Genomic DNA, 15,182 nt, shown 5'->3' with positions numbered 1-15,182 from the left:
CTCTGTGTGTGTGTGTGTGTATTTGTGTCTGCACACTTTGGGCTGTGGTACGTCAGTTTGGGAATTGTATCTCTTCTTCTATTGATTGTTGAATCAATCTCTCTTGTTACTGCGATGATTCGTACTCCAAGCTAGTTGGTCCGTGAGCTTCAGGCAAATTCTCCTGTCTCCACTATTGGAATGCTGGGATTAGAAATGTCTTCCACTATGTCTGGCTTTTTGTGGTTTCCAGGAACTGACCTCGTTAGTCAGGCTTGTGGAATAAGACATCTTTCTCACGGGCCCGGAACTGTGGTCTTAAGATGGCTCAGATGGTTACTTTTATGTTCGTTCCAAATAGTGCCCGGTATGATGCAAAGTGGTGTAGGGAAAAGTGTGTGGGTGGATTGGGGGGGATTAGCCTCCTTTGTGCTATCAGGGGAGTCACTGAATATTTTTGACAGGGAAGAGGGTGACAAAATCAGATTGGAATCTGAGCAAGATTCTCACTGCCACGTGGAAGATTGGCCCGAACCCTGGAGCAGAATCCACCCAAGGCCTCTCAAGGAAGGGAGTCTTCTGACTGTCTCCTGAGCTCCGGCCCAGCCCTCCCTGGGAAGCTCCATTCCAGACCCCATGGACCACTCTATCATCTGCGGCCCACTTTTCTTTCCATGCACGGCACTCTGATTGTTTTGAGGACTCCTGCTCTTATCTCATAATCTCCCATGTCTTTGTGAGGTGCTGAGATTAGAACTCATAGCCTCGCATACACTAGGCAAGTTCTACACCATGGAGTGACATCTGTGTTCTATAGTCTTGGGTTGAGGGTTGAGCACCAGACACAAATCTTTATTTCAATTTTCTGTTTCCTGTTCCCCCCTTTTCCATTTCTTTTCTGTGCAGCCTTATTTATTCCCAAACTTAAAATCCACCCCTCTCCCAATCCTCTCTGTTCTCAGTATTCTATCAACCCTTGCTGCCAACAATGAACAACGTCTGGCTTGGCTGGGGTCATTCATTGCTCTTTATGGAGACCGAATGGTGCTTCTGTAGGCGGGAGCAGGTTTTAGGGCATTCATCCCTGAGTGGGCAGCCTTGTTATCACCAGTTTATAACCTTCATTACTTTATCTATAAAATAGGGTGATGATGCTATGACCTCATCGGATTATAACAGGATTGAACCAGTTAATAGTTCAGAAGCTCTTACTCAAAGCTGCCTTCCACAGAGCTGGTGCTGCATGAAGTGGTCATGAATTAAACACCGACTTAGAAAAGGAATTGTGGGGAGTAAGTGAAATGTTATGTACGAGGTGCTTGGCACAGTGTCTGAGCTACAGTAAGCGCACAACCAGTTTCAATTGTTACTGTTACCATTAAGTTGTTTAGAATCGTGTTAGAGGCAGACGAGTGCAAGGTGGTGTCTTATGGTTTGAGTGTGAAATGTACTGCACAACCTCTTACATTTGAATACGTGGTCCCTAGCTGGTGGCATTGTTTTGGGAACTGTGGAATCTTGAAGGGGTGGAGCTTAGCTGGAGGAAGGGAAGTTGTTTGCCGCCGGGGTGAAGGGGAAGGGCTTCCTGGGGGGGGTCATAGCGTGACTGTACTTCCAGCATAATGCCACTCTGGGTCTCTCTGTCTCTGTCTCACTATCTTTCCTCTTTCTCCTTCCTTAGGCTCTGGCCTCCATGACAAATATATGTATGTATGTGTGTGTGAATATGGTTTCCAGCATGATGTTGTGATAATGATCTTCCCACTTCCCACTGGTCTGAAATATGTGTATATAAATATGTATATATAATAAAAAATAAAAACAACAAAAGCAAAAAAAAAAAAGACCCAACCCAAACCAACAGCAACAACAAAAATCATAATAGACTATACTCATGCAAATTATGAGCCAAAATCACCTCCCCCCCAAGTGCCTTCACTTGGGAATGATGGGCAAGAAAAGCAGCTAATACCGATGGGATGAGAGGAGATGAGGACGGGTGTTGCATTGGCGTCATCTTTGGGGAAACAAAGGCATTTTTAAACCTCCCTGGCTGCCTCTGTGCTGTTTCTCTGTGGCCTTTTCTGTTCTTCATATGCTGGAATCCCAGCCTTTCTGCTTAGGTATAGGTCTAGTCAGGGGAACGCCCAACTTACATGGGTCAAACAGTACCCTCCAAAAGGGAAGCTGAAATCCTAAATCCTAGCACGCCAGTATGTGATCTTCTATGGGAAAAGGACATTATCGATATAATTACAGATGGTTTCCAGCATGATGTTGTGATAATGATCTTCCCACTTCCCACTGGTCTGAAATATGCTTATAAATGGTTATTCTTCTCTTTCGGTTTGGATTAATTCAATTTCATGAGATAAAAAGTTGTCACTATAAAATAGGCTTCATGGTAGGTTTTGGTCATGTCTGAGGCAAGCGTGCTGAAACGTGATGTCGGGCAGGTTAGTTGCTTTGAATGTACTTTCACTTATAACAGGTTTACTGGGAGTATACCTTTATTATAATTTAAGGAGACTCTGTCTGTGAAGTTATGCTGGAAGAGGGTAGGCCTTTGGTTCAACAGCGCTGGTGTTCTTGTAAAGACACAGAGGACAAGGGATGGCCACGTGAGGGTGGAGGCAGAGATGAAAGCAATCGACCAGCCTGGCCAGAGGCTGACAGGAGGCGTAGCTATGCTGTCGCCTTCATCTTGGACTTTGAAGAACTGTGAGTCTAACTTTCTGTTGTTTTAGTCCGCCCAGCTGCGCTGCTTCCCCCTAGCTGCCCTTGGCATGAGCACTGTCCTCCGTGCTGTTAGAGGAGCCAGTTCCCACCTCCTGGCAGATCGGTCGAAGCCTCCTCCCCCACTGCTTTACGTACCCCCTGCGCCACGGCAGCAGGACTATTTGAGTTTGCACCCACAAATATGGCTGACAAGTTGACTTGTGTTGGAGAGAAATCATTTGCTCTTTGCCATTACTCCCCCAGTCTACCATGCCCGGAGCATCTTCCGTCTGAGGCCATCTGCAGCCCAGGACAGTTGATGCGGTGCAGTGAACAGATGCCAGAGTGGAATTCGGCAGGCAGGGAAAACGCAGGGCCTGGGGTGTGGCTGTGGGAAGCCAGGGAAAGCACTGTCCAAGGCTGGAGGACAGAGTTGAGTGGAACTTTCTGGAGATTCTCTCTCTCTCTCTCTTCCTCTCTCTCCCTCCCTCTCCCTTTCCTACTCCCCCCACCTCTCTGAATATCTTATTCAAGAAAATTCACTGACCCCTTTGGATAGTCCTGATATTAATCTCCTCCCTACCCTTTTAGTCTCCTTCAGTGAGTGGCAATGGGGCACCTGCCTTTGGGTGGCTCAAGGTGAAACTAGAGACAGCTCAAGCCTGCATTCGGAATATTTTGCCCCCACATGGTGTGGTGGTTTCCCTGGTTTTCATGAGCAGCTCCTGTGGAGATTCTTGCAACCCTCCCTCCCTCCCTCCCTCCCTCCCTCCCTCCCTCCCTCCCTCCCTCCCTCCAGAGTTGTAGTTTACCACAGGCTCCTGACTGTTTATTCCAACCGTCTCTGGCAGGGGTCCTGGCATCCCCTTTGGAAATGACATCTTTGTCATCCTCCTTGCCCCGACCTGCATGCTTAGTGCAGAGTCTAGCGGCCTGGCACACAGTGGGTACTTGGGGTCTAGTGTGCCGGGTGAGCCCAGGAACAGAGGCGCAGCTGCGGGCTGCAAGATTCAGAAGGGCTGGGGGCGGGGAGCAGTCCTACCAAGGAGAGGAGATAAAATGAGAAGGGAGAGCTTGGGAGAGAGGAGTCAATGATACCCTTCTTTTAAGCATCCCTTCGAGATGTCAAATTTGCATAATTAAAACCCAGAGAATGCACGGTGAATGAAGAAGGGATAGAATCACAGTGATAGGAAGAAAACACAAAGAGGAGCTGCAGAGAGGGCCTGGAGATATGTTTGTGCAAGAACAACAATAGCAATAATAGTAATAAGGGCCAAGCTATAAAGGGGACAGAACAGGAAGTGAGTAGGCTGAAAGGGTAAGCGTGAAAGTTGGATTAACATAGGCGTGCGGGATTCTGGGGCCAGAAATTACTCCCATATTATATGGGTGAGTAGATGGTTATGGTGAACTTGTTCTAAAATTGGAAGAGGTGTTTACAGGGCTGTCACTCCCCTGAGATTGGGCACCGCTGAGGACAGTGGGGGAATGAAGAGAGACACGGGAGAAGCATCCAAGGCTTGGAAGCACAGCACAGGAGCTCGGTGGTTTTTTCGGGGAGGGGCGGGGTAGGAGACGACGGATAATAATAGACTGGAGAGATAAATTAATAATACTGAGCTACCTCACCGGGGTGTGACGAGTGTTAATTAATTAATTATTGTTTGCAAAGCACTTTGAAGGTGGAAGGGCCCTATAATTATTATGAATAAAATGTCAGAGATAATAATCCAGCAGAATGCAGTGACCTCATCGGCCCCTCATTTGCATGGCGTAAAGTGAAGCAGCAATTCAAGGACTCTCTGTCGAGGCGGATGCCTGTCTTGATGTCCCATCTCTGCTTTGGCACATCTCCCTGTTGTCCCCAAAGCTGTGACCCGTGCTTCCTTGGCAGTGGGTCCATGAGGAACTGTGCGAGATGGTAGCAGAAGGTGATGAGCGAGATGACCTTAGGGTGGGCTGTGTTCTCGTGCCACAAGTTGAGTTAGCACCACACACCAATCAGATTTCAATGTTGGAAGCTATTTTGTTTCAGAGGACTTTGAAAATGTTACTTTAGGCCTGCCCTAACCTGCCCTTAGAGAGTGGGTTCGGCTGGGAGTGAGGAGGGGGTGGGGGGTTGGGAGTGTGGGAGGACTCTGGGAGGAGGTAGGTGCCTACATTGTGCTGGCTCAGGCTAGGAGGGAAATAGTGCTACTTCCCTGATTGGGGCTCTGGGAGCTGCTCCCCTAAACATGGGAGGTAGACAATAAGCAAATAACTATGGGGACCAGGGATGTAACTCACTAGAGCATCTGTTCTGGAAGGTCCTGGATCCAATTCCCTGGGCTAAGTAAAACCAGGTGTGGTGGCACACCCCTGTAATCTGAGTTCAAGGTTATCCTCAGCTGCTAGAGAGTTCCAGGACAGCAGAGCTATGAGAGAATCTCTCTCAAGCAGAGCAAAACAAATGAAGCAAACAAAACACCAACCAAAAAGTCCCCATTCATAAGTGTCCTATGTCAGACCTCGCTAAAGGCAAAGGGAAAAGGGTTAACTGCTCGAGGGATAAAAACCATGGAACTGGGACCGTGGGGCTGAATCTCTGGGCTGTGCACTGACACGGTCTTTGGGGGTGTTAATCCTGAACACCAGAATGTCTGAGGACAGTTGCTCTTCGTCAAATGCTTCCTCCTGCTTTGAGTGATGACATCAAAGAAGCACAGGCACTCATTTGCCAACCCTTGCTCCCACATCAGGGAAGCAAAGCCACCTAGTTGTAAGTCCTCCTAGGGAAGGGAGACAGAGGCTGCTTGAATCCAGGCCGAGAAGGAAGCGAAGAAGCCAGTGGTTGTCAAGCACAGACAGGATGTTGCACCAGCTTACACAGGCTCATGCACCAGACAGAGGAAACAATGACGGCTTCTTTGATCTTCTTGAGACAAGACAGCTCACCTTGTGTTCATCTCATGTCCACCCTGTGGGGGACCAAAGGGCCAGTTCCAGAAGGTCAGAAGGCCCATGACCTTGCATTGTAAAAATGGAAAGGGTCTGGCTTTTTATTGGCCCTATTTTGTTTTCCAAGAGGCTTCCTGCAGAGGAGAGGGCAGACATCTAGCCTCAAAGAAAATTCCCTCACTCTGCCCTCGCAACCTCCCCTAGGAGTATGGCTGAGTTCAGAGATAAAAACACCTGTTCTACATGGTCAGTTGGCTTCTGACTCCGTTGCTCTGATCTTTTGCTGTAGCTGAAACTGTGATTTTTTTCTCCCTTTGGACTTAGGCTACCACAGATCCCAGGACCTCCTTCCAGAGTTTGTGACACAGTATGTTGGGGATGCGGCTCAAATGTGTGCTTTTCCAGCAAATTCCCAGGCCATGCTCTTGCTGCCAGTCCAGAGACTACACAGAGACGCACTTAGTCGGAGACCCGAGGAACCTGTTTTTGGGAAAAGGGACCGGGTGTGTAAGTGGATGCAGATTAAAGAACATGAATTCTGGGGACAGGTGGAGAGAATGGTACCAGGAAAGAGGAGCTAGGCTGTGAGAATCCCACACTGAATGGGAGCTGTCCTGAGTGAGGTCAGAGTTTTTCCTCCCCACCCATGGTATGGGATGCCAGCCCTCTTCTACTTTCCCACCCTCTCTGAAAATCACATGAATGGACAGGGTGCCAGCATACAGAAACGTCAGTGTTAAGGGAGATAGAATTCAGGAGGGCCCAGGACAGAGCTAGGGCTCCATGGCTATTAATACTTAGAACTCACTGGGAAACCTCACAGAGAGTATCCTCCGAGGGCTGAGGGAGAGTTTGCCAAGTCGTCCTGACCATCCCCCACCCTGCAAGTCAATGGCTTTGAACTGGGACTTCAAAGAGAAGCAGGACTCTTCTCTTCAAACAGGTTTATAAAGAGATTTTGATACAAGACAACAATACTTGTCAGCGCTGCCCGGTTATCGCCCTTCCCTTTGTAGTTTTATTAGGAAATAATTTCTCTGCCGCTGCGGCTCCTGCTGGCTTGCCTTGTTTCTCCATTTGCGATCCGATCTGCCCGACAGAGGGGCTACCCTTCACTACAGCGCAGCTTGGCCAGCTGGGGTCTCCCAGAAAGACATCACAAGAAGGAAGGGGCTCACTGAGCCAATTCATCATCTGCCCCTCTCCTGCCCTAACCATCTTTGTGCTAAAAATGCAATTTGTTTGACCTCTGGGGAAGCTTAAAATCGCAGCTTCTCCAAGTATTCTCCTCTTTTTTATTATTTTAAAGAAGAGAATGAGGAAATTGACTAGGAAATAAGCTTCGCCTGATGGAGGGCTCTGTATCTGAGACAGGCAAAGGACTCTCGATGGATGGAAGGCTGGTTCTTGAGGAATAGACCAAGGTAGGAGTTGTCCTTGCAAGTAGGTTTAACTTATGGCTTGCCAAATCCTCTCTCCTTGATGGTGTTTTCCCATATTCAGTATAGCTGATAATGAGAGGACAGAGGTGACAGGCATGGTGTCCTCCAGGCCTGGTTCTCAGCACAGCCTGGCAGACCTGGGTACAGGCATGGTGTCATCCAGACCCGGTTCTCAGCACAGCCTGGCAGACCTGGGTACAGGCATGGTGTCCTCCAGCCCCGGTTCTCAACACAGCCTGGCAGACCTGGGTTACAGGCAGGCTAACAGGTCTTGTTGGAAAGGACCCTGGACCTCAGAAGCTTAGCAGTGTAGGACCAGGGGAAGGGAAACACTTATAACAGAGACCATTTAGATATGCTTCTGCCTCTGAAAGGAGACAGAGAAGGGGACAGGGGAGACCCAGGTGGGAGGGCGTGATTCAGGGCATACCATCCTAGAAGAGGTGGGGCAGGGTGAAATGGAGACTCAAGGGGGGCAGTGACTCAGCAGTGGAAGAAAGGATACTCTCTTTCCTTCTCTTTCTTCCTCTTTCTGCTTTGCTTGAGAAAGAAACAGGAAAGAAGATGGCAGCAATGGAGGGGAGGAGAGCAGCGGAAGTGAGCATGCTCACCTTTGCTGACATGTATTTCTGTTTTCCAGGAATTCGGAAATAAAGTTGCCTGCAGAAGGTCAGGCGGTGCCTCCATGGGATCTAGAATGTTGATGGCAGGGGGATCTTGGAGATCATTTATATTCTAAACCCTCATTGTAGAGCCAGCGTGGTTCAGAGGGCTTTAGTTTTCCAAAGCATTGCTGTGTGGATTTGTGTTGCAGCGGGGACTCAAACTCTAGTCTGCTATGTTTAGGGCCTGAGCTTTCAAATCCAGCAGCCGCTTGCTACGTCCCAGAACAGAGGCGCGGGGGAGGGGGGGTGGGGGGGCTGGGATTGGGGTGCAGCCTGGTTCCTCCCACTGGGAGGACAGAGAAGGTAGGAGTTGAATGAGGTACTTAGGTTGACTTTGTTGCCCCACTAAGAAAAGACAGATCAGTGTAGTGAGTTCTTGGTGTCATCTGGGCGACCTAAAGTCACCCCAGCATTCCCCAGCTGCTGCCCTGGGGTTCCTCATTCCACTCCACAGTTTCCTGCTGTGGTCCACGGGATAGTAAAAAGCTTTCATTGCAAAGCCACGGCTTACGAAGCAGCCTCAGAATCTGTAGTTTCTGAGTGGGATATATCAGGCCAGAGGAGCACAAGAGGCCTTGGTGACTGCCAGGACCCAAGCTGATGTCATACCCACTCCCTAGGCAGAGATGAGGAGCCAAGCGTTCCAAAGATCTGCCCGAACAGTAATAAAATTAGTTTTCTGGGGTTGCTTTTCCACACAGTGGCAAATATTGACTAGTGAGGACCCTTTCCTGTGAGGCCTGGCCAGGACAGACCTCAATCCCTGCCAGCCCTGTAATTTTAGGGTAGTGTGTATGTGTGTGTGTGTGGGGGTGTGGAATGAAGATGGGAGAGCATCACAAATTTTGCAGTATCTTTGTGTGTTTATTTGCACTTAGGGGTCATAGGATGACCGACATATCAAATGCTGGCAGCAGCCCTTCCACATAGCCTGTGAGCTAAGAATAGCTCTTAAAGAAGTAAAACAAACACGAGGAATATTTTATAGTGACTGTGTGTGGTCCCCAAAGCGAACATGGTAGCTAACTGGCCTTTTACTGAAGAAGATTGCCAACCGCTGATAATGAACGCATGCTTTCATCACAGAAAGAAAACTATAGAGTTGGATAATTTACCAGAAAAACCTTTCCAGTGATTCTCATGCACTAAACGTGGGGTGGCCTTGGAACAAGAGGTGCATTCCATGTTGTTTGACCGCGGGTTTTTATATCAGTCATGTCCCCCAATCTCAATCTTCACTTGGGCCGGAGGTCAGAGGTAAGCCTTTGGAGGTCTTTGTGGCCTAAGGTCATAGAGCCCTCGTGGCTCCTGGTCCAGATTTTCCTTTGAGGTGGAGGGAACAGCTGCAGGCCAGCTAGCAAGATACCCTGTTGCAGATACTTGCCTGCATATGAAGCTACAGACAGCTTAGTTAGGGAGTCCAGCCACTGTGGCCAGGGGCCTTTGATGTTCACGGCCTGGGACCCAGACTCTGAACAGCAAAACCCCAGGGACAGAGCCTTTGCCATGCTCAGAGCCTCCCTGTGGAGACAGCTAAATGAGCTAACATCTCATGACAATCAGTAGTTGGCCAGGAGGAGCCTGGGCACACATGCAGCAAACCAGTGCAAACACATGCTGCTGGGGTTGGAGAAGGGAGGAGGGTTAGATTCCTGAAGGCGGGGAGGGAGAAGAGTGGCTTAGTGTGCCAGAACACAGGGGTCCAAGGCTAGCCTCTGTCACTCATTACTCAAGCCTTGGACAAGTAGCCTCGTGTCTGGAATCTTCGCAGTTGTTATCTGTGCAATGGCAGATAACGACATCTACCTCCTGGGGTTGCTGGGGGTCTAAGAAGATACAGAGAAATCGGACAATCAGCAAGTGTTGCTAGAGTCTTTGTTATTAGATCTAAACACTTCACCCAAGGAGCTGAAAGGAGTCTCAGGAAAAGAAAGAGAGGGAAGAGAGACGGAGAGGATAATGTGTGAGTCAGATAGACAAAGACAGAAACAGGACACAAAATCACAACACAGAGCATGTTTTGGAGTGCAGAAATAGCCTAGAAAAAGCAAGCCTGGAAAAGAACATTGTAGCTGCACTAGAATTAACCAGCCTTTAGCAAACAGGAAGCACCAGAGGAAAGCAGAGCTAGCAGGCCGCTCAGTGAACACACTGTGAACCATTCTTGGGGGTTTGCAAGGGAACAATCTAGAAGCCCTCCAACCCTAGTACTACCCACAGTCTGCAGGAGATTGTTTAGTGACCTTTGCTACCTTGGCCTCGAGTCCTGTGTCTGTAAAATGGGGTGATTATAATCACTGGATTCACGGGCGCAGGGAACATGAGTGCTTGCTGTGCTCTGCATGAACTTGAGGACTGGGCACCTCCAGGTACCTAATGAAACTGTGAACAGAGAGGCCAGTCACATGTCTCCACCTGCATTCATTAGGACCCAGCGTTGTTGTCTGTTTTACTCTTTTGGCTCTTTGGGGGGGGCGCCACCCACCTCCCAAATAAATCACAAGGAGGCTTATTCCTAGCTATAAATATAAACGTCCATCCTTGACTTGTTTCTTGCTGGCTTTTCTTTCTCTCTTTCTTTCTTTCTTTCTTTCTTTCTTTCTTTCTTTCTTTCTTTCTTTCTTTCTTCTTTCTTTTTCTTTCTTTCTTCCTTGACTATTTTTTATTTTTAAAAAACTATACCAATCCCAGTTCCCATTCCCTCCCATTCCCTCCACTTTCCCCCACCCCACCCCCCATCCACTCCTCAGAGACAGTAAGCCTCATTGCTTTGAGGAAGGACCAAGGCCCTCCCTACATTATCTCTCCAAAGAGAAAGAGTTCCAAAAAGCCAGTACAAGCAGTAGGTATAAATCCTGGTCCCACTGCCAGTGGCCCTGCAGTCTGCCTAGCCATGTAACTGTCACCCACATTCTGAGGACCTGGTTTGGTCCTGTGCTGGTTGCTTCCCTGTTCCTTGCCAGCTTTTCTTAACTTAAATTGTCCCATCTACCTTTTGTCTCTGGGCTTTTTCCTTTTCTTACTGCTGTATATCTTTGCTCTTACTCTGTGACAGGCTGGGTGGCTGGGTGGCGGGGTAGCTGGGTGGCTCAGTGGCTGGGTGGCTGGGTGGTTGAGTGGTTGTCTGGCTGGGTGGCTGGGTAGCTGGGTGACTGGGTAGCTGGGTGGCTGGGTGACTGGCCCCTGACATCCTCCACTCTTTTTCTCTCCTTGCTCTTTCTTTCCTCTCTCCTCCCAGATTTCTTCTTCTGTTTATCCTCTCTGCCTGCCAGCCCTGCCTGTCCTTTCTCCTGTCTCTTTATTCTCCTGTCTTTTTAGCTCTTTATTAAACCATCATGTATTTTAGACAGGTAAAGAATCACAGCTTCATGGAGTTAAACAAATGCAGGATAAGCAAAAGCGACACACCTTAAAATAATATTCCCAACAACCCAGGTCTCCACTTAATTGTGACCCACTGAGGCCCAAACAGGCTTCTCTTTAAGCAGACCTGGAGGGATTGAGTTTCCTTACAAGACAATAGCAACAATGCAGACCCTCTAATGGAGCATGGCTGAAGTCAAATCCCATGTAGTAGTTATTGTTTTTCTCTTACTATTTATTTTCTTTGTTCTTGATTATGGGGAAGTCAGCTTTGAAAACATGCCTTGAAATACATAGATGTTTCATCCAAAAGAGGACTAATATCCAAAATATGAAAGGACTCAAGAAACTAGACATAAACAAACCAAATGATCCCATTAAAAACCTGGGATCCTAGCATGAAATTCTCAATAGAGGAATCTCAAATGGCTGAAAAACACTTAAAGAAATGTTTAACATTCTTAGCCATGAGGAAAATGCTACTTGGAGATTCCATCTTACACCTGTCAGAATGGCTAAGATCAATAACACAAGTGACAGCTCATGTTGGCGAGGATGTGGGGAAAGGGGAACATTCCTCCTTTGCTGGTGGGAGTGCAAACTTGTACAACCACTATGGAAATCAGTATAGCAATTTCTCAGAAAATTGGAGCTCAGTCTACCTCAAGACCTAGTTATACACTCTTGGACATATATCCAAGAGATGCTCCATCCTACCACAAGGACACTTGTAGTGGCATTTCAATTGTATAATAGATAAAGATGGCCTGAAGATCTGAGAGTAAAACAGTCCCACTGGTCAGCCCTACAGACCAAATCATGGTAACACACATCTTTAATCCCAGTAGCCACAATGGCACACACCTTTAATCCCAATAGCCATACTAGTTGCCGTAGAAATCAGGTGGTGCATGCCTTTAATCCCACACCTTTAACATAAGATGGGAGGAGATACCTCTCAGACACAGTCTCATCCTGAGATTCTGGGAGGCAGGATCGCCATTTCAGACTAAGGTCAAGATAAGAGCCAGTGGCTGGCTGTTTTGCTTTTTGGATCTTCAGGTTGAAACCCAATTTCTGACCCTGAATTTTTATTAATCGTGTGCTTCATTTAACCATGCTTCAGACACTTGCTCAACTATGTTCATAGAGGCTTTATTCATAATAGCCAGAAACTGGAAAGAACTTAGGTCCCTCAGCTGAGGAATGGATAAAGAAAATGTGGTACATTTACACGATGGAGTATTACCCAACAGTTAAAAAAAAATACCATTAAGAAATTTGTAGGCAAATAAATGGTCCTGAGTGAGGTAATTCATATCCAGAAAGACAAACATGGTATGTATTCAGTTATAAGTGGACATTAACTGTAAAGTAAAGGATAATTATGTTACAATCCACAGACCCAGAGAGGCTAAGTAATAAGGAGGGCTCTGGGCAGGGGGAACAAATGGATCTCACTGGGAAGGGGAAATAGAATAGATTTTGTAGGTAAACTGGGGGCAGGTAGAGAGGGGTCAGATGGGGGATGGAGGGAGGATGTTCAAGGAGAGATGACTGGAATTAGAGAGCATTTGGGCAGGCAATGTAGAAACTTAGTGCAGTGGAAATGTCCAGTAATCTATGACGGTGACCCTAGGGAAGACGCCTAGTAATGGAGGATATGGAGCCTGAACATCCATATTTTCTAACCAGGCAAGGCTTCCAGTGGTGGGACTGGGACACTAACCCAGCTACAAAACCTTACTCCTACAACCTGTCCTGTCTGCAGGATGTACTAGAGTAGTGGTGGTACAGAACTCGTAAGAATGGCCAACAAATGACTGGTCTAATTTGAGGTCTATGTCATGAGAGGAAGCCCATGCCAAACACTGCCTGTAAGACTGGGAATAAGAGGCTGGATAGCCTAGAGACCTAGGGTAGAACCAAACACAGTTGTCAAAAAAAAAAAGTCAATGAAATGTTCTTCTATACTCATAGATGTGTGCCTAGTCAAACTGTCATCAGAGAGTCTTCTAGCACAGATGGGAATGGATACAGAGACCCACAGCCAAATATTAGATGGAAAGAGAACCCCGGTTGGAGGTCTCTATTGGGCCATTCCCCCTCAGAGCTTCCGGAACCTGCAGATGAGGGGAAAGAGGAATTATGGCAGCCAGAGGAGTCAAAGACAGTGGGAGAGTATGCCTTTGCTGAATCAACTTAGCAGGGCTCACAGAGACTGAAGCAGCCATTTTAGAGCCAGAATGGGTCTGTACTATGCATATATGTTATGTTTGTTGGCTTGGTGTTTTGGGGGAACTCCTGACAGTGGTATTATCTCTGACTCTTTTGCCTGCTCTTAAAACCCTTTTCCCCCTACTGAGTTGCCTTGCCCAGCCTTGATGAGAGGGTTTGTGTCTAGTCTTATTGAATCTTGTTGGCAATGTTCCGTTGATGTCCCTGGGAGGCCAGGTCTTTTCTGGGGGAAGTTAGGGTCAGTGTAGAGTGGAGTTTGGGGAGAGGGGAGGTGGGGGACATTAACCTGCGAAAACCACTATCTTCATGCATTCAACTGTGAGAATTTTAAAGACCCTTGATCTGTGGCATGAGTCCAATCAGCTAGCTACCTGAGTATGCTTTTCCCCTAAGTGACATTGGGCAAGCTCTTCCTTGCTGATTGCTTCCTGGGAGTCAATGGCACTGCATTTTCCCTACCCTAACAATCTATTCTTCAAATAGCTCCTTTCTCACATCTGTTGTAGCAGACTGACTATAGTAATGGTACCAATGATATTCTCATTCCAGTTGAGGGGCCTATAAATGTCTGCCTGCATGAAGAAAGGAATTTTGAGAAAGTGAATGCATGAAAGATCTTGAGCATTGAATGTCTCAGTCAATTTTTCATCACTGTAATAAAAAAGCCCTGAGGCTTAGAAAATTTATTAAGAGGTTAATATTCATATTACAATTCTGAAGACTCAAGGGTCTGCATCTGGCAATGACCTTCTTACTTTCAGAGTCCTGACTTGGTTCAGGGAAGCACATATTAAGAGACAGAGAATGTGTGTATAGGTCTTGGTAACTCTCCTCTTTCTTTTAAGGTCATCCATATTCAATCATGGGGTCTCTACAGAGCCCTGTGACTTTACTTAATCTTTATCACCTTCTACAGTTGAATAAAGTTTCCAGTTTCTTAATTCCTCACAGTGGGGAGGGATTAAGCTTCAGCAGAGAAGCTAGGGAACACACACTTTGCAAAGCATAACAGGAAGATTAGCCTGGGTTATCTGGATAGATTCTTAAAGTGACCACACTATGTCCTTGTAAGAAAGAGATACAGGGACATTTGGCCACCAGGGAGAAGTCGATGCTGTATGGCCATAAACCAAGGAATGCTGAAAGCCACTGAAGCCCTCAGAAGGGTCTGTGTCTTTCAACATGTTGATTTCAGCCCCTATGGTATCTCTCACCTATTTCTAGTTTGGAAAACAAACAGCTGTGAAATCAGTAATTTCCTGTGGGAAACGAATCCACGGGAGCAGTGGTTTAACAGCTGAGAGACCATGCCTCTTTGGTTCTCAGCTGGCTTACCTGTGAAGCCCCGCCCCTGTCTTCCATTGCATAACACTGTTGTCTTTGCAGGGTCAGCACAGTTATTTCTGATCAGTAGCAAAGGCCGCTTCTCGGAGTGACAGCACCATCGAGTAGATGACAGTCCTTTTAGTGCTGACTTTTATCTAACCCATGTTGTGATCTGAGTGAAAAATTAAGCTCTTCAAGCACATCTCAGAAACAAATCTAACTTTTCAATTTAATAATGTCAGAAGCCCTTCATGACCAAGAAACAAAAACCAAAAAGGGCCCCCAGTGTTTTAGACAGTCTGTCAGTGTGGTCCCAGTGCTGGGGAGGTAGGGGCAGGAGGATCAAAAGTTCAAGGCCATTCTTAGTTATGTAGTGAGTTCGAGGTCATTCTGTGCTGCAGAAGATCCTGTCTTTAAAAAAAATGAACAAAGAAAAACACTTTCAGACAGCTAAGCCTGAAGTGCCTCATTAGCTCAGCTAACCTGTGTAGGAGGATGCTTGGGTTTTTCT

Source organism: Chionomys nivalis, chromosome 13 (assembly GCF_950005125.1).
Source record: "Chionomys nivalis chromosome 13, mChiNiv1.1, whole genome shotgun sequence".
NCBI classification, from domain to species: Eukaryota; Metazoa; Chordata; class Mammalia; order Rodentia; family Cricetidae; genus Chionomys; species Chionomys nivalis.
This window is presented reverse-complemented; position numbering follows the sequence as displayed.